General features: G+C 44.0%; 1 protein-coding gene across 2 annotated transcripts in view; it reads right to left on the minus strand.

The window, feature by feature from the left end:
- Nucleotides 1-22,525, minus strand: part of CNTNAP5 (contactin associated protein family member 5) — a gene marked incomplete at its 3' end in the record, with an annotated part of 850,995 nt that overhangs the window by 346,875 nt on the left and 481,595 nt on the right. The gene's annotated exons all lie outside the window — the stretch shown is intronic.

Here is a 22,525-nt window from a genome sequence, read left to right on the forward strand (position 1 = left end):
GTCTCTGGTGTATCCTCTCACCCCCAAAATCTCTGGCCTGTGCCCCAGCTCTTGCATGCATAAATAAATCTTAAAAAAAAGAAAAGAAAAATGGAAAAAGAAAGCTAATGTCTGCTTATGACTGTCTAGTCCTCCTTAATACTAGCTTTTGAGGCCACTTGGTCAACACAGCAGACCTCTTCCTAGTAGTCTCTGATTTACTATACTCCAGGGCGATGTTTTCAAAATTCTGTTCTACAGATGTTCACTGTGCAAAAAAGGTCTCTTTACCAAATATATTTGTGAAAGTACGACCTGTTTCTAATTAACTCCCCTCTTGATCAGTTTGTAAATGCGAGTGCGCGCCCACACACTCCCACCCACACCCACACCCACACCCACACACACAGAAACCCTGCAGTAAAGAACCCCATTTAACTTTACTTACTTTATCATCTCTCAAACTTATTTGAACCAAGAAATCATTTTCCAAAGAATACCATTAAACCCAGGGAAGACTGTGAGTCTAGTTCCCCACTGTGTGAAATTTTGAATGAGATATAATGAGCTCAAGAAGAATATTTCTGTTGTTATTTAAACTGCTGACATGACATTTTTAAAGACTGATCCACAGATGCCCTGAGGTGCTTGATAAAATGCAGACCCCAAGTCTAGCTCAGATGCACATAATCAGATAATCAGCATCTCTGGGGTGGTAGGGGCTAGGGAACCTATATTCTGAAGCAACTTTTTGGGGTTAATGCCACTACCCCTTAACAGATGGATTAGTGCAAACTCACACGAGGGAGAGGATTCACACAGGGTATTTTTTTGGCTACACAGCTTACTACCCTTTTATTCCAAAGTGCTTGGATTTGGACAAACCATTTTTTGAGATCAAACAATATCTCTGGTGTGTACCCTGATATCTGCAATGAAACACAGTGAAGATTCTCTTTAAAAAATAATTAGAAATTAGAGCCTTATCACTAGTCTATAATTAGGTTTTAAGTACATTTGTTCAAAATGTAGTTACATAAAACATGGTTTTGAATCACTCAACATAAACAGCAAAGGAATACTTGAGGTAGTAATGTTATCTTCTTAAATAATACCAATTTGCTGACATTTTGAACTACTCAGAGTAAAACCGTCTGTCTGTGCCAGGATATTGCGAGAAGCTCGAACAAAGAGTGGTAGCCTGTCCCTTCTGATGCCATGCACAACCTGAGCTGCTGGGGCTGACATCACATCCGCCCACCAGGCCTGAAGATGCCCAAACCTAACGTCCACCATTACCTGAGGTGCAGGCCCATGTTGGGGAGAAAAACCATCAGCTCTGTGAGGCCTTGCTGAGCACAGAGTCTAGTTCTGCACCATCCCATCTGGTAATGATTAGCTCCATGTGACTACCAAAATCTAAATTTATTGAACTTAAATAAAAAATTCAGTTCCTCGGACTTTTCAAGTTATCAACAATGGCCAGCGAGCAGGAATTGGGCAACATAAATGATCATGTCCCTCATGTCACAATGTTCTCCTGGCCTGTGCTGCCCAGTCCAATCAGTATTGATTAATTGAAATAAATATTTATATATTCCCACAGTCTTCATCCATTCCTAGGGAGGACCATACGAATCCACTGTGGCCCTTGACTCTGAGATCAGGAGCTCTGGATTGCAGGACTGTGTGATTGAAGCCATTCCTCTTCCTGTTTGATCTCGCACTGTAGAAAAGGACTTGTGTTTTGTTTTTCAAGTGTCTGAGGTGGAGGAAGTCTTGATTTAGACCTCTAAAATTAGCTTTCCGTTTGATTTGTCTTATTTATGATTCAGTTTCTCATCAGCCTACTTTCATTTGACAGAATCTTCCTTTAGAAATTGTTAGGATTAACTCAGGCATAGTCCAGTCTAGGATAGATGCTATGTATTTCCTCAAGATAAGCCATTAAGAACATATTAGATACTTAGCTCAACTTTCAAAAGGCAACATTACTTCTTTTATTTCCAAGTTGTTCCAGGGCCCATTAACTTTTAATGAAAATACTTTTTAACTACATGATCCTGGAAAAGCCATCTAACACCCATAAACCTCAGATCTTTCCTTTGTAAAATGAAATGGTATATTTTAAACATTTTAATAATGCACTACATAGATTAGAACAAGGTAATTAGTAGAGAAAGAAATCTAGCATGGCACCTGGTCCAATGTTGAATTCTTCTAAGGTCACTCTAGTTAGCTGGTAGGGAGGAAAATCTCAAAGGAGAAAGAAAAATGCATCTTCTATATACTTTTTTTTTTTTTTAAACAAAGAGGCTTTAGATGGCATTTGGCAAAAGTTGGAAGTAGCTCTCTGTGCTAGAAGACACTAGAGAATTTGACATCGCCAAATGAATAATAACAATGTTGTTTAAGCCTCTACCAGGTTTTTGAAAAAGAAAGAATGAAAAAATAAAGACAGTGACAAAGTATGAATTGTATATGATTCCAATGCTACTGTCTGGGCTCCTAAGAAACCTTTATTCTTCTTCAATAACTTCACTTTCAGATAAACAGCTGACATGGTAATGGACATGCTGGCACCCTTCAGTGGCAATTTTTATCCCACTCCTAATTGGTAAACAACGCCAATTGCACAAACTTTCCCAGTCTCCAGTCGCTGCTGGCGGGTCAGTGATTTCAGAGGGTGACCTCCCTGAATCCTACTCCAGGAAACTGCTGTCAGTTTTGCACAATCACCAAAGACATTCTGTGTTGTTTCTCTAGACTTGCCTTTTCTTCAGACTTGCCTTCTCTGGCAAAGATACCCATTTTTTTCCTTAAAGCACAAGATTATAATAAAGATAATGTGCCTGCATGCTTCCTTCCACTGTAATATTTATAGGCTACATTGCTCAAATACATTGCAATGGTTTGCTTGTCTAATTTTATGATGGCCTTGCTAAACAAAAATACTCTTGCTCACTAGTGCTTACAGAAGGAGCACTTAACACCACGTGAACGATGGCAGCTGGCAGCAGCTGCTTTTATTAGGCACTCTTGCTATTCTAATAGAGAGATATTTGATGTGAATCACATTGTGAAGTTCTCAAGATGAGAAAGAGGTGAAAGGTTTTAACTCCCAAACTCGGAGTACTGGATGTTCAAAGATGTTAAAGATTATCAAGTCCATTCCATATCTTGAAGTGGCCCTACACCCAACTCCAGTGTGTTGCATTTCACACGCATCACATAATGTTCATCCCAGCTACTAAGAGCAAATGATGTTAGTGTTCAAATTATTCAACAAATGATTGCAAACTATTACTCTCAACTCAATGCATTAGTAGGCATCAATAATTTTCTTTGGGGGCCTCCCTGATGTCTCAAGGGTTAAGACACAGCACTATGAAGCTATCTGCAGCCACTGCAGCATGAGTTCGATCTCCGGCCCGGGAGCTACCGACATGGTGCAGCAGACCAGTCAATCCACCTGTTCTGTTCCTCTCTCTGTTTCTGGTGGATCCTCTCACCCCTCCCTCCCCACAACTCTGGCCTGTACCACAGTTCTTGTATGCATAAATGAATAAATCTTTAAAAAAAAATAATTTTCTTGGGGGCCTCTCTGGTGGCATAGGTGTTAAGTCTCAGCACTATCACTACAATTGCCTGAGTTCGAACCCCAGTCAGGGAGCTACCCACATGGTGCAGCAGACCTATCCTGTCTAGCCTGCCACTCCCCTCAGCAGTGTATTTCAGTAGATCTGCCTGTTCTGCTCCCCACTCTGTCTCTGGTGAATCCTCTAACCATCCCACCCCTCCACTGCAGCATCTCTGGCCTGCACCTCAGATCTTCTATGCATAAATATATCTTTTAAAAAAAAGAATTTTTGAGGAGAAAGCAAAATACACATAAAAAACAGCTAGCAGTCACGATTGGGGGGAAATGAAAAAGACAGGAAATGCACCAGACATTCAAATAAGGTAAGACCCTTGTGAACAGCAGGTGCACTGATAGAGACTTCAGAGAATTGGTAGGAATGGAAGTAGCCTTTGAAAATGGGCAGGGTTTGAGCAAAAAGACCTGGGAAAGGAAGTTTGAAAAGGGAAGTAATAACAAATGTCTGGGGGTTGGAAGGAGACTGGCTGCTGAGGGGCAGTCTGCTGTCTCCTTTGAAATGCGCTTCTCACTCCTGTTTTCATTGCGAGAATGTAGCTTCCTGTTCAATGCCATCAGCTTCCCTACACACAATTTCTGTTTTCTTGTCTAGCTCTCTTACTCTTTAGGCTCTTGCAGGCAGAAATTCTGTATGTTATATAAAGCAGAGATCAATACATATATGTAATATAAATATATATATAAAAAAATCAGGAACATAGTAGATGTTTAGGAAATGCGGTGATGGAAAGATGAATTAATATAGTAGGAGATAAAGGTGGGCAAGATAAGGGTGGGAAACTTACCAAGCAAGCCGGGGACTTAGATTCCTGTATTTAATGCCTCAGGCCCCATCATGTGCTGGAGGGCATGTGAAATCGAATTTCATAATAGCTACAGTAGCAATAAAATATATATTTTGGGAAATTGGAGAGAGGTATGAGGCAAATTGGTACTAAGAGAATAGTTTTCAGCTATTTTATTTCCCCATCTAAAAAATAGTTCTACATTTAGGATAATTCTATCAAGAAAAGTTGTGTTATGAATTCACTATGATGTGGAGAAATGAAGGGGTTGCAAATGGAAATTTTAATGTCAGGAGTTCCTCCTTGGGGCCTCTTCTTTTGGGTCCCCACATGACTGTAAAAAATGTAGAGACAAAGAAAATATATCATGGAATAACCGGCTCTTAGCTCTGTGAGGATTTGTCCTGCTCTTTCACTTCTCAGATGTTGAAGAATTGTTTAATATCACTGAAAACAATAGTAATTTGTATTATTCTCCTAACTACTTGGCTCAATTCCTTGCCAACCACATATTCTGCCCCCCCCTTCCGCCAACTGCCCCCGTGTGTGGGTCCTCTCACATACACTCCAGAGCTACAGCTTAACATGAGTAAGCATGGTAATTGGGATGACCTTTCCAATGTATGTTCCTTCTGTCACTTTCAGATTCTCAGGCTTTACCAAACTGCCAGCTAAAATATCATTCCTACCTTTATTTTGGATGTTTATTTTGGATGAACAGACATGAATATATTTTTTCCCTCTTTGCTAACAGTAGGTGTACCTTATAAGATCTTAATGGATTCTGGGGGGTAAACACTTTAGCCATGGCTCCAGGATGGTGGTCTGGTGGGGGTGAGGCTGGAGGGGAGTGCCAAGTATGTGACTGATGGCAGACAGAGGCATTCTGTCTCACTCATATTTTGGGAAAATGTGGGGAATCTGTTTTCAGCAGAAAGCCCAGTTAGAAAATCCCTTCCAAATGAAGAAAGCAGAATTCTGCACGTTGTATCCGCTTAGCCCTCAGAGCAAACAGTAATTTCAACAGACAAGAGACAGACCGGATGTGGGTACGAGATCGTCAGCCAGAGGTTCGCTGGAAGTATTAGAAAGTACAAAGTGCTGAGATCTCCAGGGGTCAAGACTGGCAGTGACCGCAGAAAAGAAGCATTTGCAGAGTCAAAGGGTCATGATGAGTGGCATCTCCCTCTCCTGGTGCCACCCCCAGAAAAACCAGCCTTCCTCTCAGAACCTCTCCTAGTGTCTGTTTATTTTTGCTCTGTGCTACTCTTCATGATTGAGAATGTTCTCAATCTATGCTTCTTTCTATGATCTTCATGCCTCTGTGGAACTTCCGCAAGTCTGGGATAATCTTTTATGCTCAGCCTTCAACTATATCTCTGCTCTGACCCATAGCCTGGCACAGCAGCAAAGTTTCAAATAACAGAGATGAATAAAAGAACAAGTGAGCCATAATCAAATGAAATAAGCCCATACCCCAACCCCAAACCCCAAGGATCATACCCCAAGGCCAGAGTTCGACAAGCACCAGTAACTGTTGTGTTCACTTCTGCTGCCCAGGGCTAACAAATGTGCCTGTGCATAGTAGCCCCCCAGAAAAGATGTGTGGGTCACAAAAGATTGGATTGGGTCACAGAAGAAGATTAGCAGAGCATGGGCAGGTAGAAACAGGAAGGGCGTCGGGGCTCACTACATTGCATCCCGTGCATCGCGCGTTTACAGCTGCACGCTCACATGTGGAGGCTAATATGTGTGACTCATTTTGGAGCATAAGTTTTTGGTTTTTGTTCTGCAGAAGAACTGGGGTGTAGACCAGAGGGTGGGGCGAGGTGGGGAGTGAGAGGTTTTGTTAGGGGGAAAGGATGTCCTGAGAAAACTGCATCCAGGCTTTGTGGGCTCCACCCCCACGACACTGGGACCTACAAATCCCATGATCTCCATAGGGAAGGTTGGGAGGACCTGAGGGCGGAGTTAAGCAACTAGGCTCTTGGTTTGAGGGTTTTTATTTTATTTTATTTATTTATTTATTTATTTATTTTTGTGGGACCCTCTCTGGTGGCCGGGGATCGAACTGGCGCTACAGAGGCTGCGGGCAGCCTCGCAACCCAGCGCTCAGAACTGCACCACCAGGGGAGGCCCTTGGTTTGAGTATTTAACTGGCCATGTGGCCGGGGGTTGCCCTCTTGGCCACGTGGCATGCTCGGTTTTTGGCAAGCTCAGCGGGTCCTTGGGATTTCAGGTCAGCGGAACATGTAGGACACATTTACACATTTCTCCCTGAGTTATTCATTTCTTCATTTCCCCTTCCCTTGTCAATAAACCTTTGTGTGTGTCTGCAGTTCAGCATTAGGAAGTCCTCTTTAAGCACTGGTGAGGACCCACAGCCAAGCAAGCCATTTTATATCCGGGTTTGCCCTGTAAGAGATTCACCAGAGACAGAGTGGGGCAAAGAACAAGCAGATCTACTGAAATGCACCGCTGAGGGGAGCAGCGGGTAAGACAGGTGAGGTCTGCTGCGCCATGTGGGTTAGCTCTCTGGCCAGGGATTGAACTCAGGCCTTAGTTGTGATAACACTGAGACTTAACCCCCCAGACCACCAGGGAGGCCCTAGAGTGTGCATTTTTGTAATTTTCAGTAACCTTTTTTTTGGTTCAAATCTATAAAATTTAAGTTAAGAAATATCTGGGATGATTTTGGTAGTTAAAGCAGGGGTAAACCCTTCTTCACTATTCACATGGAGAACTGTTTTTCAGCATGGGCAAAAGCAGGTAGCTGGGTGATGAAAGCATGTTTGTCTTAAGAAAGTTAAGGGTGTTCTGGAGGCACCAGGCATCCCACAAGTTTAGAGACTGTAAAATTTGATGAACCAAAGTTCTTCTCTGCCATAGGTTGGCCTAGCTTTGCATTTCCAGGTATTGAGACACCTGTGGCTTGGTCTACAGTGTCTCTGAGCATTAGGAGAGAAAGTCCCCACAGCTGACCCCAGTAAATCATGTCCTTTCTAAGATGAAGCTAAACCTGGAGAGAAGATTTCAAATCTGCAACACGAACCAAGTGAAAACATTCATCATTTGTCCAAAAAATAAAATAGGTTATATGTGTAGGTAAATTATTTAGAAAAGTGTCATTTTTTTTCTGCCTGTTTATAGGTTTTCTAAAATCTGGTCTGTTGAGATACATGGAGTCCCATCCATTTCTGTCTCTCTTGCTTTTAACTTTAAGAACTTTAGCATTCCAGCTGCTAGTCAATCCTCACCATAGCTCCAAGAGGTGTTATAATAATAGCACTTTCTTCTTCTTTAACACTTTGCAGGGGTAAAGTGTATACACTTTCCCTTTGGACAACTGAGAGGTGTGGTGGGAGTTAAAGAGAATGAAGTCCTAGTGATGATGAGTCTGTGGCAGAGTGAGCAGGTGGGTCTAACTCAGCATTCACAAGTCCATGTCACAGGAAAACCCTGGAGGTTGATTCTAGTTATGAACTTCCTATGAGATGTCTTCCTACAAGATAAAAATAACAGGGCTTCCCCGGTGGCGCATCAGGTTGAGTGCAGCACTGTGAAGCTATCCAGAGCCTATGCAATGCAGGTTCGATCCGGGCCAGCCAGGGAGATACCCACATGGTGCAGCAGACCTCTCCTGACTCACCCCCTGTTCCCCTCAGCAGTGTATTTCATCAGTCTGCCTGTTCTGCTCCCCACTCTGTCTTTGGTGAATCCTCTCACCCTCCCATGCCTCTGGCCTGTACCCCAGCTCTTGTATAAATAAATAAAATAACAGTACCAGTTTTCAAATTAGGTGTCCTTGGTAAAACAGGACTTTTTCTCACAGATCAGACCTGCTTTTCCCCAAACTCAAAATATTCAAGTTCCTTACGTGGTGCTTTTCAATGGGCCCCAATGGAAACTTTTGGACAAGAAACAAAGGTTCTTTGTTTAGGCTGGTTTGGCTTTGCATTTCAGGGTATGTTACAGGTTCTTTGCCTCAACAGCACAATGCAGATAGGGAGACCTGAATGTGACATTGGCTATATAGAAGGGAACACACTTTGGAGACTGAACAGCAGATGGAAGCCCCTTATCAAGCTGTTGGACAAGACCATATCAGGGTATTGATTGTACAAAGGGAAGAATCTCATTCTTATTATTAATTTAGAAATGTTTTCTGCAGTTAAATATAACCACAGCTTCACAGAAACCACTTAAGGATCTAAAATAAACTTTTATTTGTGTCTTGATCAAGATCAAAAGTTTATCCTGGCTTCTCTGTTGTCTAAACTATCTTTCTTAGCCAATAACCCTTAGGAGACTTAATCAAGCATCTACGGGGTTCTAATGGACATTTTCTTACTATTATTTGAAGGTGGACATCCACCCCCACAATCTTATATCTCTTGCACTTGGAATGAACCTCTCATCTTCGGAAGTGCTTGTGATAATTCACCTGCTCGGTGTTTGGGCTTTCTTATCACTATTAATATTTCAGATTCCCAGTTGGGGGAAGAGTCTTACCATCTCCTGACATGACAGAATGAAGTGAAGACTTTGGCCTTGAAGGTTGTCTGTGTTTTCCATAAATCAAAGGTGCCTTAGTGGCCTCTTCACACCCAATAGAGAAGTACCATTTATCAAGGGTGGGGGGCACTTCTCTTGTGAAAACAACTGAGGGTATGTGTAGCAGCAGGAAGGCCACTGAGCAGGTTTTCTATGATTCAAGCAGACAGGGTAAAGGAGGAGTCCTGGAGTCCTCGGTGGCTTCTGCAGTCTTTTATTGGGATTCACCAGGTACATGGCAGACAGGGGTGCTGGGGGGCCAGGAGGCTAGCAGGCATCCCAGCCCCCACCAAGTCTTCACTCTGTCTGGGCTCTCAGGCATTCTCTGGTGGTCTCTACTTCTCTGCCCTCCTCTCTCGTAATTCTGCTTCTTCTCTCTGCTTCTCCTGGCGTCCCCATGACACCGCCCTTATAAACCCAGTCTCTCAGCACAGGTGAATCCCATCTACATAGGCCCACACCCTACTCCAGGTGTCCACCATTAGGCATGCATTCAGGACAGCAAGGATCTACCATTATGCCTAATGGTGGGAGGGCAGAAAAGCCTGATACCTTTCCACTTACCCTACAGTGTGGTTAACAATACAGATGCACTCATTCAAAGGCACTTATTCTAATCAAAACAATCACATTCCTCTCTGTGATTCCTTGACATGCTCTGGCAATACATGTTCAACTTTCCTCTTTCTCAGATATTTTGCCAATGAACTCTCATGGAGTTCAATGAACATTTATATGGACTGAACATTTATATGGACTGAAAGTCAGCAAATGTGGATTTCAACCCTGTTTCCACAAAAGACTAAAACATGCACCTTGGGTAGCCTACTGGAACTCCATATGCTTCACTGATCACATCTAGAAAATAACAATAAACTGGGCCTCCGTGGTGGCACAAGGGGTTAAGATGCAACCTATGAAGCTGTCCACAGCCACTGCAGCACGAGTTCAATCCCCGGCCAGGGAACAAACCACATGGCGTGGCCGACCTCTCCTGTCTCGCCCGCTACTCCCCTCAGCAGTGTATCTCAGTCGATCTGCCTGTTCTGTTCCCCTCTGTCTCTTGTGAATCCTCTAACCCTTGCACCTTCGGCCTGTACCCCAGTTCTTGCATGCATAAATAAATAAATCTTTAAAAAAAAAAAAGAACAATAAAGGAGCAAATCAGACTGTAGGGTAAGGAAAAATGTCAGGCTTTTCTGCCCTCCTGCCATCAGGATGGATGATGGATCCTTGGGGTCCTGAATGCATGCCTGATGGCGGGCACCTGGAATAGGGTGTGAGCATAGGTAGATGGAATTCACCTGGGCTAAGACTTAGCTTTTAAGGGTGGGGTTATGGGGACGCTAGTAGAAGCCGAGGAGAAGCCGAAAGAGAAGACGATCACCGGAGAGCCCAGATAGAGTGAGAATTTGCTGGGGGCTGGGAGAACTGCCAGCCTCCCGGCCCCCCGGCACCCCTGCCTGCTGTGTACTGGGTAAATCCCAATAAAAGCCTGCAAAAAACCACTGAGGATTCTGACTCCTCCTTTACCCATCTGCTGGATCAGAAAACCCGTACTGGTGCATTCCTGACCCTATACAGAGGTTCTCAAATTTGAGTGTTCATCAGATGACATGAGGCCTTGTTAAATTTTTTTATTTTTAATATTTTATTTTATAGAATTCTTACATCATTTTTTCATTTTTGCACAATGTATGCATTTTCATTTTGGTTATATTCCCCAAACAATTGCACCCCCCCTTATTTTCACCCTAATCCTTCCTCTCCCTGCCATCCCCCTCCTGTAGTATGTCACTGGTTTATAGTTGCTTGTTGATTTTGATTTTTACTTTGTATTGATTAGTCTTTTTCCTGGTCTCTTATTTAGGTTTTCTAAATTCATGCTATGAGTGAGACCATCCAGTATTTTTCTTTTTTTTCTGACTTATTTCGCTGAGCATGATCCCTTCTAGCTCCATCCATGTTGCTGCAAATTGCATGTGTTTATCTTTTTTGAATGCTGAGTAGTATTCCATGGTGTATATGCACCACATCTTCTTGATCCAGTCATCTATTTGTGGGCATTTGGGTTGGTTCCAAAGCTTAGCTATTGTAAATAGTGCTGCTATAAACATAGGGTGCAGGTGCCCTTTGGAATTAATGCTTCTGTGTCATTTGGGTAAATACCTAGGAGTAGAATTGCTGAATCATATGGAAGCTCTATCTTTAGTAGGTTAAGGAATCTCCACGCAGCTCTCCATAGTGGTTGGACCAGTTTGTAGGAGACTTCCTTTTTCTCTACAACCTCACCAGCATTAGTTGTTGCTAGCTATTTTTTTAATATGTGCCATTCCCACTGGTGTAAGATGGTATCTCATGGTAGTTTTGATTTGCATTTCCCTGATTACAAGTAATGTTGAACATTTTTTCATATGCCTGTTGGCCATTTGTGTTTCCTCATTAAAATTTAAATCATTTTCCCTCCCTGAATCTCCAATCCGGTAGGTCTGGGGTGTGGGCTGAGAATATGCATTTCTTACAAGTTTGCAGGTGCATCTGGGGCTCTTGACCTGGGAGCTACCCTTTGAGAACAACTTTGTAGCTCTCACAGTCACTGTGCAGAGAATTAACTGAAATAGTATTTAGAGACTGTTTGCTCTGTCGCTGTCACATAAAATATAACCTTTCCTTTTCCAACATGAGAAAGACCAAAAATGATAAATAAAAACAGCAGAAATATTCTTGTTTTGAGGTTGGCCCCATCCCATGAGTAAGGGAGAACACCATATTGTAGCATTTTTCACTTTTGAGTTAGAAGCTCAGATTGTGTGGGCACTGCCCTTCCAAAGGTTTTTCTGGCACCCACTGTAAAGGCTTTCCATTTTAGAGAAGAACTAAAACATATGTATTATTCTGCAGTGTATTCTTTTTATATAAACTACTGTTTTTCACACTCTCCCACTCACAGGGTGGAATTTTAGCATAAGTCTGTTTATGGGAGGTCATCCAACAAATGCATCCCTAAGCTCAGTGTTTATGACACACCATACTCTGAACCAAGAAGGTAAGAATCTTGACCAGAGAGTTTAGCAGGTACTTTTCTTAAAAGAATGTGTTAGAGGAAAGGGACATGGCTATGGCGTGAGAAGATGCATTTCCTAACTTATTTGACTGGAAGAAATTTAAAACAGTTTTCCACGTGATTCACTCATTGCAACAAGCAAATTGTCTAATTTTAGAAAGAATTAGAAGAAAAGTTTCCACAAGATGCAACAGCAGAGAGGCCAGGAGCAGAACCTGTGCTTCCATACCTGACTTTTCCCCCTCTCTGGAAATCTTCCATTTCTTTCTTTGCAAAACCAGAGCAAGAAGATCACTAAGGATCTTTCCCACTATCAGCACCCTAGGGGGAAGGGACACAGGAAACCCTTTTAAGGACATGAGTAGATCAAGTGAAAAACATCTCCAACATTTATAAAATTTTATGGCAATGTTTTTTGGTGGGTGGATTGATTTGCATTACAAAGGTACCACCATCACCCATAGTGGGGGGTGGCCGGTTACCTGTATTAAAAGGTCAAGCCATGACTTTCAATAGTGCCAGCAAGTCAGCTTTCCTCAAAACAACAGAAGGATAAACCATATTGTTGACAGCTTCAATAATCCTCAAACCTGGCCTCCCTGGTGGCACAAGGGATTAAGCACAGAACTGTGAAAGCTATCCACAGCCACTGCAGCACCAGTTCCATCCCTGGCCAGCCTGGGAGCTAGCTACCCACATGGTGCAGCAGACCTCTCCCATCTTGACCACTGCTCTCCTCAGCAGTGTATTTCAGTCAGTCTGCCTGTTCTATTCCCCACTCTGTCTCTAGTGAATCCTCTCACCCCCTGCACCTCTGGCCTGTACCCCAGTTCTTGTATGCATAAATAAATAAATCTTAAAAAAAAATCATCAGACCACACACAATTCCAACCAAAATATCCTTTCATTCAAGCATGTCTGAGGATATGACCATTTTAATATATATTCCCACAGGTTTTGTCTGAATGGAAAGCAGGGTGAATCTGAGTACCACAAAACCTGGAAATCTGGAGGATGGTAGAAATCACTACCCCCCTCCAGAGTCCTTTGGACTGATTTCAATACATCTTTGCAGAGGGACATTCAGAGACAATGCTGTTTGGAATTGTTGAAAGACCCCTATGAGAATTTGATCAAGGGGTCAGCAATTTGGGAGTCTAATTGGAGCAGGACACATCCTCTCCCCTACCATATGCATCCTATAGCACTTGCATAGAACCCAGGCAATCCATGACCTCCAGAATTGGTTAACTTTGGGCAGTAGTTCTCCAAGATTGAAAACTTTAGGACAGTCCAGCAACACTAGCAGCACCCTGGAATTATTAAAAATGCAAATTCTCTGACCCACTGAGCTAAAATGCTAGGGTGGGACACAGCTGTAGCACTTTAACAAGCTCTCCTGATGGGTGATTCTAGGCAAACCTGCTGGAATTTGCCTGCATAATTAAGAAGGCACTCATTCTGAAGTACATGTATATTCAGGGTTCACATTTATTTACATAAGCCTCTAAATAAGGACCACCTTAAATTTTGTGCCCAATATATATATATGACCTGCTCTCCTTTATCTATTCACCCTGAAAATCAATGCTTTAGAAGACTCCCAAAACCCAAACTCTGTAACCCAAATTGATGGTCACTTTTCTAATGGGTAATGGTTAATGACCTGGATGGCAGGTCCTCTGAACAACTGGAAATTGGAGTTCAAGGGGAGTCATGGAATAGACTGATTGGAGGGTATATGTGAGGTCTATCTATGGGGATCCACCCCAGAAGTTACTGGGGATCATTTGGCCATAGTAGGGGCTGGAGAACTTTAGAAAGAGACCCGAGTTTCTTCTCTCCCCATGGAAACTGTAGGGTAAAGAGAATGTCAGGCTTTTCTGCCCTCCCGCCATCAGGATGGATGACGGATCTTTGCGGTCCTGAATGCATACCTGATGGCGGGCACCTGGAGTAGAGTGTGGGCATAGGTAGATGGGATTCACCTGGGCTGAGACTGGGCTTTTTAAAGGCGGTGTCATGGGGACGCCAGCAGCAGCAGAAGCCAAGAAGCCAAGAAAGAAGTAGCAGAAGCTGAGAGAGAAGCAGAGAACGCTGGAGAGCCCAGATAGAGTGAAGACTTGCTGGGGTCTGGGAGGCCTGCCAGCCTCCTGGCCCCCCAGCAGCCCTGCCTGCCGTGTACCTGGTAAATCCCAATAAAAGACCTGCAAAAAGCCACTAAGAACTCTGACTCCTCCTTTACCCGGTCTTCTGGATCTTAGAAAACCTGCACTGGTCCATTCCTGCCCTTTACAGAAGCTAAGAGAGTTAGTAAACTTACGGCTATGAGAAAAAGCATGGCAAACACTTGTTGGTATCTATTATCTCAAGGGCAAGCAAGTAAACACCAAACTTCTCACAGGTTATTATTTAACACTCAATGCAAAGGTAAGTTTTATGCCTCTGTTTTTACAAAAGAGAAAATATACACAATAAGGTTCAATAATGTGTCATATCTCAAGCTGATAAGACGCCCACTAGCATTTAAATATGTTCTATTATCTCTTCAATCTGTTGCCACCTTCACTGGGATTATTGAATTTCCCCAGGTGTGACTTCCACTTCCCCAATCTCAGAGAGCTGACTCATCAGATGTTTGTTTGCTCCTGAAAGGCTGGCTTCATACCTTGAAACCTATGTCCTATTTAAATGTGTAGCATTTGGTGATTTGTTTCTTCTTCTCTTAACATTGAGCCCTTCAAGGTTGGCATGAATACTGGAATTGATGTGTTGCATCTTTCAACAAATGTCCTAGGAAGATGCACTTCTGATCTGGATACATGGGGCTGGGTCACCTCTATTTCCCTCAGATCCAGCCTGCTATTACACACCACTTTGAATGGCACCCTTTTTCAACACAATTTAATTAATACCTATGGTTTATAAAGAACTGGATATGGGCCTCCCTGGTGACGCAAGGGTTAAAGACACAGCATAATCCAGCTATCACCAGCCACTGCAGCAAGAATTCAATCCCCTGATGGCCAGGAAGCTAACCCATATGGTGCAGCAGACCTCTCCTGTCTGGCCAGCTGCTCCCCTCAGCCGTGTATTTCAGTCAGTCTGCCTGTTCTGCTCCCCACTCTGTCTCTGGTGAATCCTCTTAACCCCCACACCTTTGGCCTGCACCCTAGTTCTTGTATGCATAAATATATCTTTAAAAAAAAAACAAACTGGATATGTTGCATATCCCTGAAAACTTAATGCGCTTAGGCAGAAGATGGGTAACATATCTAGAGCCATAGGCACACAATGATTGCCACCTCCAAGGCCAGTGACTTTTAGGGAGAAAGTATGAGAGAATTTTTTTGATGTTCAACCTGGGCTGCAACTAAAATCCTGTGATTCTGCAAAAGGTGGCATGCATCTCCAGATCCTTGTTTTGCTATTGGGCAGGTTGAGGGGTACCCCAGGACCCACAAACCTGCCTACTTTAAATAGGCTGTGCCATCTGCTGCATAAAGACAAAACATAGTCTAATGCATAAGAGCTTCAACAGAAAAAAAAACTTTAGTACAGTTAGTATGCAATAATTAGTGTGCAATAGAAAGAAGAGAAAGAACAGTTTCCATATGAAGCAACCAAAATTACCCATTCCAGGCCTCCCAGGTGGCGCAGCGGTTGAGCGCTGGGTTGCGAAGCTGCCCGCAGCCTCTGCAGCACCAGTTCGATCCCCGGCTGCTCCCTGGCCACCGGAGGAGGGTCCCGCATGGCATGAAGACCTGTCCTGCCACCCGCTGCTCCCCTCAGCAGTGTACTTCGGTCCTTCCACCTGCTCTGCTCCCCAGTCTGGCTCTGGTGAATTCTCTCACCCTCCCGCGCTTCTGACTGTACCCAGTGCTTGTATAAATAAATAAATAAATCTTTTAAAAAATTTATTAAAAAAAAAATTACCCATCCCCTCGTGGGTAAGTGCCAAGTCAAAGAGGGGTGCCCCAAAGCAGGCCACTGAGGTTCAAAAGCTGCCACAAGTCTAAGGCACCTCCTCGTGGGGACCCATAGGAAAGGGGCAGACAGGTCTGGAAGGAAAAGAGCAAAATTAAGATAAAGGCTGCCCTGGTCAGCCTCCCCATGGATCTTCTCACCCACGTCTGTTTCAAGAGCCTCCCTCCACGTCGTCTGAGTCCCTGAACAAGTCCAAGACCAAGAAGCAAATGAGGCTTCTTCACCTGTATCTACTCCATGTGCCTCCTCTAGTCTCCTCTTAATTCTTTCTCTGCTTCTCCCTCTTAGTCTTCCTACAGTCTCTCTCCTCCTCTCTGCTGCTTCTTCCCAAAATCTAGTTTCCGTGGGGACCCTGTACCTGCTCCTCCACTTTCTGTACCCACTCTTGCAGTTTTCCAATAGAATTTTCACTTCCTTTCAAATAGCCTTCTACCTTCCCCAAATCCGATTTCTGGAGGGCAACCTGTGTCTGCTCTTGCAGTTTCTGAATTTTCTCCTGCAGACTTTTTAATAGACTTTTTACTTCTTTTTACACCAAACAGCATGCATACCAATGTAACCAAGAAGACTCCCATAAACATAAGTCCAAAATTCATATACTGGCTCCAACTGTGTGCCCGTATAACCTCCAGCAATATAAACATTAGCTTGTTGATACCAGACTTTATCATATTTGTCAACTCAGAACCTACAACAGAAAAAGTCTAAGTAGCAGGGGATTGAGGGAAAGCAGAACCACCCAAAAGTTTGAACCCATGACTAGTTTCAATTTTGTTTTCCAAATTAATTCCTGTGAAGCGACTTGTGACTGTACTGAGCTTTAAGCTGGCCAACACAAGGAGAGGACCTGTGGGCTGGTCAACCATGGGTGTCCAATCTCTTCATGGTTGCCAAATGGAGTGGCAGGATAGGACAGAGCAGGTTTTCCATGATTCCATGCAGACCAGATGGGTAAAGAAGAGTCCTGGAGCCCTCAGTGGCACTCTCAGGCTTTTATTGAGCTTTTACATGTAGTGCAGCAACCAGTGACTCGGCAGGCAGGTGTGCGGATGGGGGCGGGGTGTGAGGCCTCCAAACCCCAGGCAAGTCTTCACTCTGGGCTTCTCTCTGCAAATATCTCAATACTCCTCCCAAGGCCCAAAGGAGTAAATAACACAGTGTAACAACTGTAGGTGCCCCATCAGGCAGGGAATCCTAATGCTGGGAGGGCAGAGAATAGCCTGAAAAACATTTACCCTACACCAACTGAAAGAGGGTTATAGGGTGCGATAGCCCTCCAAGGACAGTGCCCAATTGAGGACAAATCACTGGTTTTCATCCACACACACAATTGCAAGACCACTCAGGCTCACTGAACACCAATGAGGGTTACTTAACAAACAGGGGAGGAGCCTCCCTGGTGGTGCAAGGGTTAAGACGCAACCTATGAAGCTGTTCCCAGCCCCTGCAGCACCAGTTCGATCCCCAGCCAGGGAGCTACCCACATGGCACAGCACCTCTCTTGACTCGCCCGCTGCTCCCCTCAGCAGTGTATTTCAATCTGCCTGTTCTGCTCCCCACTCTGTCTCTGGTGAATCCTCTCACCCCCCCACACCTCTGACCTGTACCCCAGTTCTTGTATGCATAAATAAATAAATCTTAAAAAACAAACAAATGGGAAATGAATAGTTTCTAAGGCCACAAGCAGCCGACTGTCTCACCCGAGTGTCCACAGTGTCCAAAAGTCCCAAACAAAAGATCGCTTGTCCAAGAAGGGACCGTCCCGTCAACAGGGGCCTGGAGCTCATGGCACACCAGCGAGAAGTGAGCCAAGATCCTACTCACCGCAGCCCGAGGTGCTCACTGGTGTCGCTGCTAAGAAGACACCGCAGAGGCCCGCAGCCACAGTCTGAAGGTACGGACAGCACCAAGCACAGGACCAAACAATAACGGAGGAGGCAGCCGCACTGGAAGGTGATGTCAGATGATCAAATACAGCAATTTGTGAGTCCTTGGCCACACCACCACCAACAGCTCTTTTAGACACCAGGCCCGGGGCCTTGGGTGCCCCTGTAGGCGGTGGCAGCAGCAGGGCGGGAGGCAGCTGCAGCTGCCTGTAATGCCAGGATGGGTACAGAGCAGGTTTTCTTTATAGTCTGAGCAGACCAGGTAAAGGAGAGTCCTGGAGCCCTCGGTGGCTTTCTCAGGCTTTTATTGAGCTTTACATGTAGAGCAGCAACCAGGTACGTGGCAGGCAGGGGTCCGGGGGGCGAGGAGGCCAAGAGCCCTCCAAGCCCCCCTCATGTCTTCACCCTGGGCTTCTCTGGGTTCCGTCTTCCTTTCTCTCTCCTGCCTCTGCTTCTCTTGGGGAGTATCTCAATGCTGCTGCCAGGGCCCACAGAAGTCAAACAATCTAACTGATAACAATGTAGCAAATGCAAGTGCCCCATGAGGCAGGGCAATCCTAATGGCAGGAGGGCAGAAAAGCCTGAATGCCATTTACCCTGCACCAGCCTCTCAGGAAAAAGCTCTCTGGCTTCCTCTTCTTTCTTCGTCCAGGCAAGGAACAGAGGATTCTGGGCATCCCAAAATGGTTCCTGCCCTGCTTGCATCCTCCATCAGGGTCCCCCACCCTGGTTGATACCTTCCTGATTGTACCATTTTCAAATCTAAGTGACCAAATGGACCATTTTCACCCAGCTGGCGCCTAAGGGAGGGGCTGCCCACAGGCAGCAACTTGTGAGATGAGAGAAACCACCAGGTTTTTCCATCAGCAACAGCTGTTTAGGTGGTGGTGGGAAAATGCCAGCGTTACCCTGCAGTCCACACTGCAGTGCTCCTGTTTCACCTTACCCCTTTAAAAATTGGGGCTTTTAAGCCCTTTATACTTCCACGACTTCTATTGCTCTGACCACATCTTAATCTAGTCAGGTGTATACGTAAGGTTGCCGCACTTGTCAGCCAGTGCTTGTCTCTGAGGTTGAAAAATAGAAGGTGCAAAAAACAGTTGCTCACAATATGAAGTACTTATTGAAGGTGACTTTGACCATGACTTGCCTTTTGGAAGTCTGGGGGAATGCAAGAAATAAATGTAGTTCCTGAGGAAAAGGAGTTAGAAACATAGATAACTTAGGACTTGACATTCAGCGATCAGAGGAGGGATAATGGATGGACATCCTATTTATTCTAGAGGATTAGAAAGGCTGTTGAAAGTCCATGGACTTAGTGAGGAATGTTCCATTCTGCTTCCAACTACAATTCCTCCTTCTACCAGCCTGTGCTTGAACCCTCAGACCCTGGGCAGTTCCTCAAAGCAAATGGTGAGTCCTAAAGCCAGATACCCCCTGCTGCCAGAGTTTTGGGTGAGGAGATTTACTCCATTTCCTTTCTCCCCAGGCCAGAAGATCTGGTAATTTGCCATTATTGAGATGCAAATTTTCGTTTAGTTTTCGCAGGCCTCCACCCTCTCCTCCCCAGTTTTTCACTCAAGGCATTGAAGCATTCAAGGCAATCCAATTTTTTTGGAAAATTTATTCCCTTCTTTTTTTTCCCCCCCTAAATATTTTTTTAACATCATTTTTCCTTTTTAAACAATATTTGCTTCCCCACCCCTTCAGGTGGAGTCCCCATAGAGTTTCCTTCCCCAAGGCACCCCGTGCACCATCACCTCAGTCCCCTGTGCTCCTCCCTCCCTCCCTCTGATCCCTCTCCAGCCTACTCCCCTGCAGGATGTTTCTGCTTTATAATTGTCTGTTTTTGCTTTGCTGTGTTTTGTACTGTTATTTTTTTTTACACCGATGCCTTATTTAGTTTCCCTATATTCCTGCTATAAGTGAAACCATCCGATATTTTTCTTTTCCCTTCTGGCTTATTTCACTGAGCATAATTCCTTCTAGTTCCATCCACATTGCTGCGAATGGCATGAGTTTATCTTTTTTGATTGCTGAGTAATATTCCCTTGTGTATATAAACAATATCTTCTTGATCCAGTTATCTATTTTTGGGCAGCTGGGTTGTTTCCAGGTTTCACCTATTGTAAATAGTGCTGCAATAAACACAGGTGTACAGGTGTTCTTTTGAATCAATGTTTTTGTGTCTTTTTGGTAGATCCCTAGGAGTGGAATTGCCAGGATGTATGGTAGCTCCATTTTTAGCAGGTTGAGGAATCTCCACACAGCTTTCCATAGTGGTCGGACCAGTTTACACTCCTACCAGCAATGGGAGAGTTCCTTTTTCCGCAGCATCCCCACCAACATTTGTTGTTGCTTGTTTTTTTGATATGTGCCATTCTTACGGGTGTAAGGTGGTAAAGCAATATACAGATTCAACGCTATTCCAATAAAAATCTCAATGACATTCTTCAAAGAAATAGAGCAAATACTGACAAAATTCATATGGAACCACAAAAAAAAACCAAAAAAACAAAAAAACACGAATAGCCAAAGCCCTATTGATGAAAACAAAGGAGAAAAAAGGTGTCATACGTCCAAACTTTAAGACATACTACAAAGCCATATAATTAAAACACTTTGGTATGGAACAAAAACAGACACAAAGACGAATGGAGGGCCTCCCGGGTGGTGCAGCAGTTGAGAGCTGGGCTGCGAGGCTGACTGCAGCCTCTGCAGCTCCGGTTTGATACCCGGCCAGGCGAGGGTCCCACATGGTGCGCAGACCTCTCCTGCCGCCCGCTGCTCCCCTCAGCAGTGTACTTTGGTCCTTCTGCCTGCTCTGCTCCCCGTTCTGGCTCTGGTGAATTCTCTCACCCTCCTGCGCTTAACTATACCCCGGTTCTTGTATAAATAAATAGATATATAGATAAATAGATAAATAAATAAATAAATAAATCTTTAATAAAAGAGAAAAAAAATGCTTAAAGAAAAAAAAAAAGGCGAATGGAACAGAATAGAGACCCCACAAATAAAACCACACTTATATGGACAACTGATCTTTGACAAAGGAGCAAAGAATATGCAATGGAACACAGACAGTTTATTAAATAAATGGTGCTGGGAAAACTGGACCTCCACATGCACAAAAATGAAACTAGACCACTACCTTTTACCGTGCACAAACATTAACTCAAAATGGATAAAATAACTGGACATAAGACCTGAAACCATAAAATATATTGAAGAATATATGGGTAAAACCCTACAGGACATACATCACAATAACATCTTTAAAGACTCATCACCCAAAGCAAAGAAAGTCAAGGAAAACATAAACAGCTGGGATTATATCCAATGGAAAAGATTTTGCACAGCAAAAGAGATATTATCCAAAACTGAGAGACACCCCACTGACTGGGAAAAAAAAAATCTTTGCACTCCACTCAACTGATAAGGGACTGATCATAAAGATATACAAAGAACCCAAACAACTCAACAAAAACAAAATAAACAGGGCCTCCCCGGTGGCGCAGGGGTTCAGCGCTGGGTTGCGAGGCTGCCTGCAGCCTCTGCAGCGCTGGTTCGACGCCTGGCTGCCTTATGGGGGTCGCACATGGTGCGCAGACCTCTCCAGCCGCCCGCTGCTCCCCTCAGCAGTGTACTTCGTCAGTCAGTCTGCCTGTTCTGTTCCCTGCTCTGTCTCTGGTGAATTCTCTCACCCTCCCATGCTTCTGACTGTACCCAGTGCTTGTATAAATAAATGAATGAATGAATGAATGAATGAAAACAAAAACAAAATAAACAATCCAGTCAAGAAATGGGCAGAAGAACTTAAGACATTTATTTCTCCAAAGAGGAAATGCAAATGGCTAACAGGCATATGAAAATGTTCCACATCCCTTATCATCAGGGAAATGCAAATTAAGGCATTGTCTTTTTTAAGGGTAGTTTGTGAACCTGCACAAAAGGGCAGCAGCCCCAGGCAAAGTCACAAAGGAAACTGGCTTCAAGGAGCTGCCCCACCCCCACACCTGACCCCAATAAGCTTTGATGATTTGGAACTTTCCTGCCTCTTCTGTGACTGTTTATCATAATTTTCCTATACCTGGTTTTCCGTAGTGACTAACAGTAAGAATCCTTCCAGGCTCAAGGTATAAATCACACAGTAACAAGAGGGCCCATAAAAGAAGGGGACCTGGTCCAACCACTGTGGAAAGCTGTGTGGAGATTTCTGGACCTACTAAACATAGAGCTTCCATATGATCCAGCAATTCCACTCCTAGGTATTTACCCAAAGGACACAGAAACATCAATTCCAAAGAACACCTGCACCCCTATGTTTATAGCAGCACTGTTTACAATAGCTAAGCTTTGGAAACAACCCAAATGCCCAAAAATAGATGACTGGATCAAGAAGATGTGGTACATATATACCATGGAATATTACTCAGCATTCAAAAAAGATAAACACATGCAATTTGCAGCAACATGGATGGCGCTGGAAGGGATCATGCTCAGCGAAATAAGCCAAAAAGAAAAAGAAAAATACCGGATGGTCTCACTCATAGCAGGAATCTAGAAAACTTAAATAAGGGACCAGGAAAATGAATATAAGAAAGTGAAAATC

Source organism: Talpa europaea, assembly GCF_964194135.1.
Source record: "Talpa europaea genome assembly, chromosome: 1".
NCBI lineage: Eukaryota > Metazoa > Chordata > Mammalia > Eulipotyphla > Talpidae > Talpa > Talpa europaea.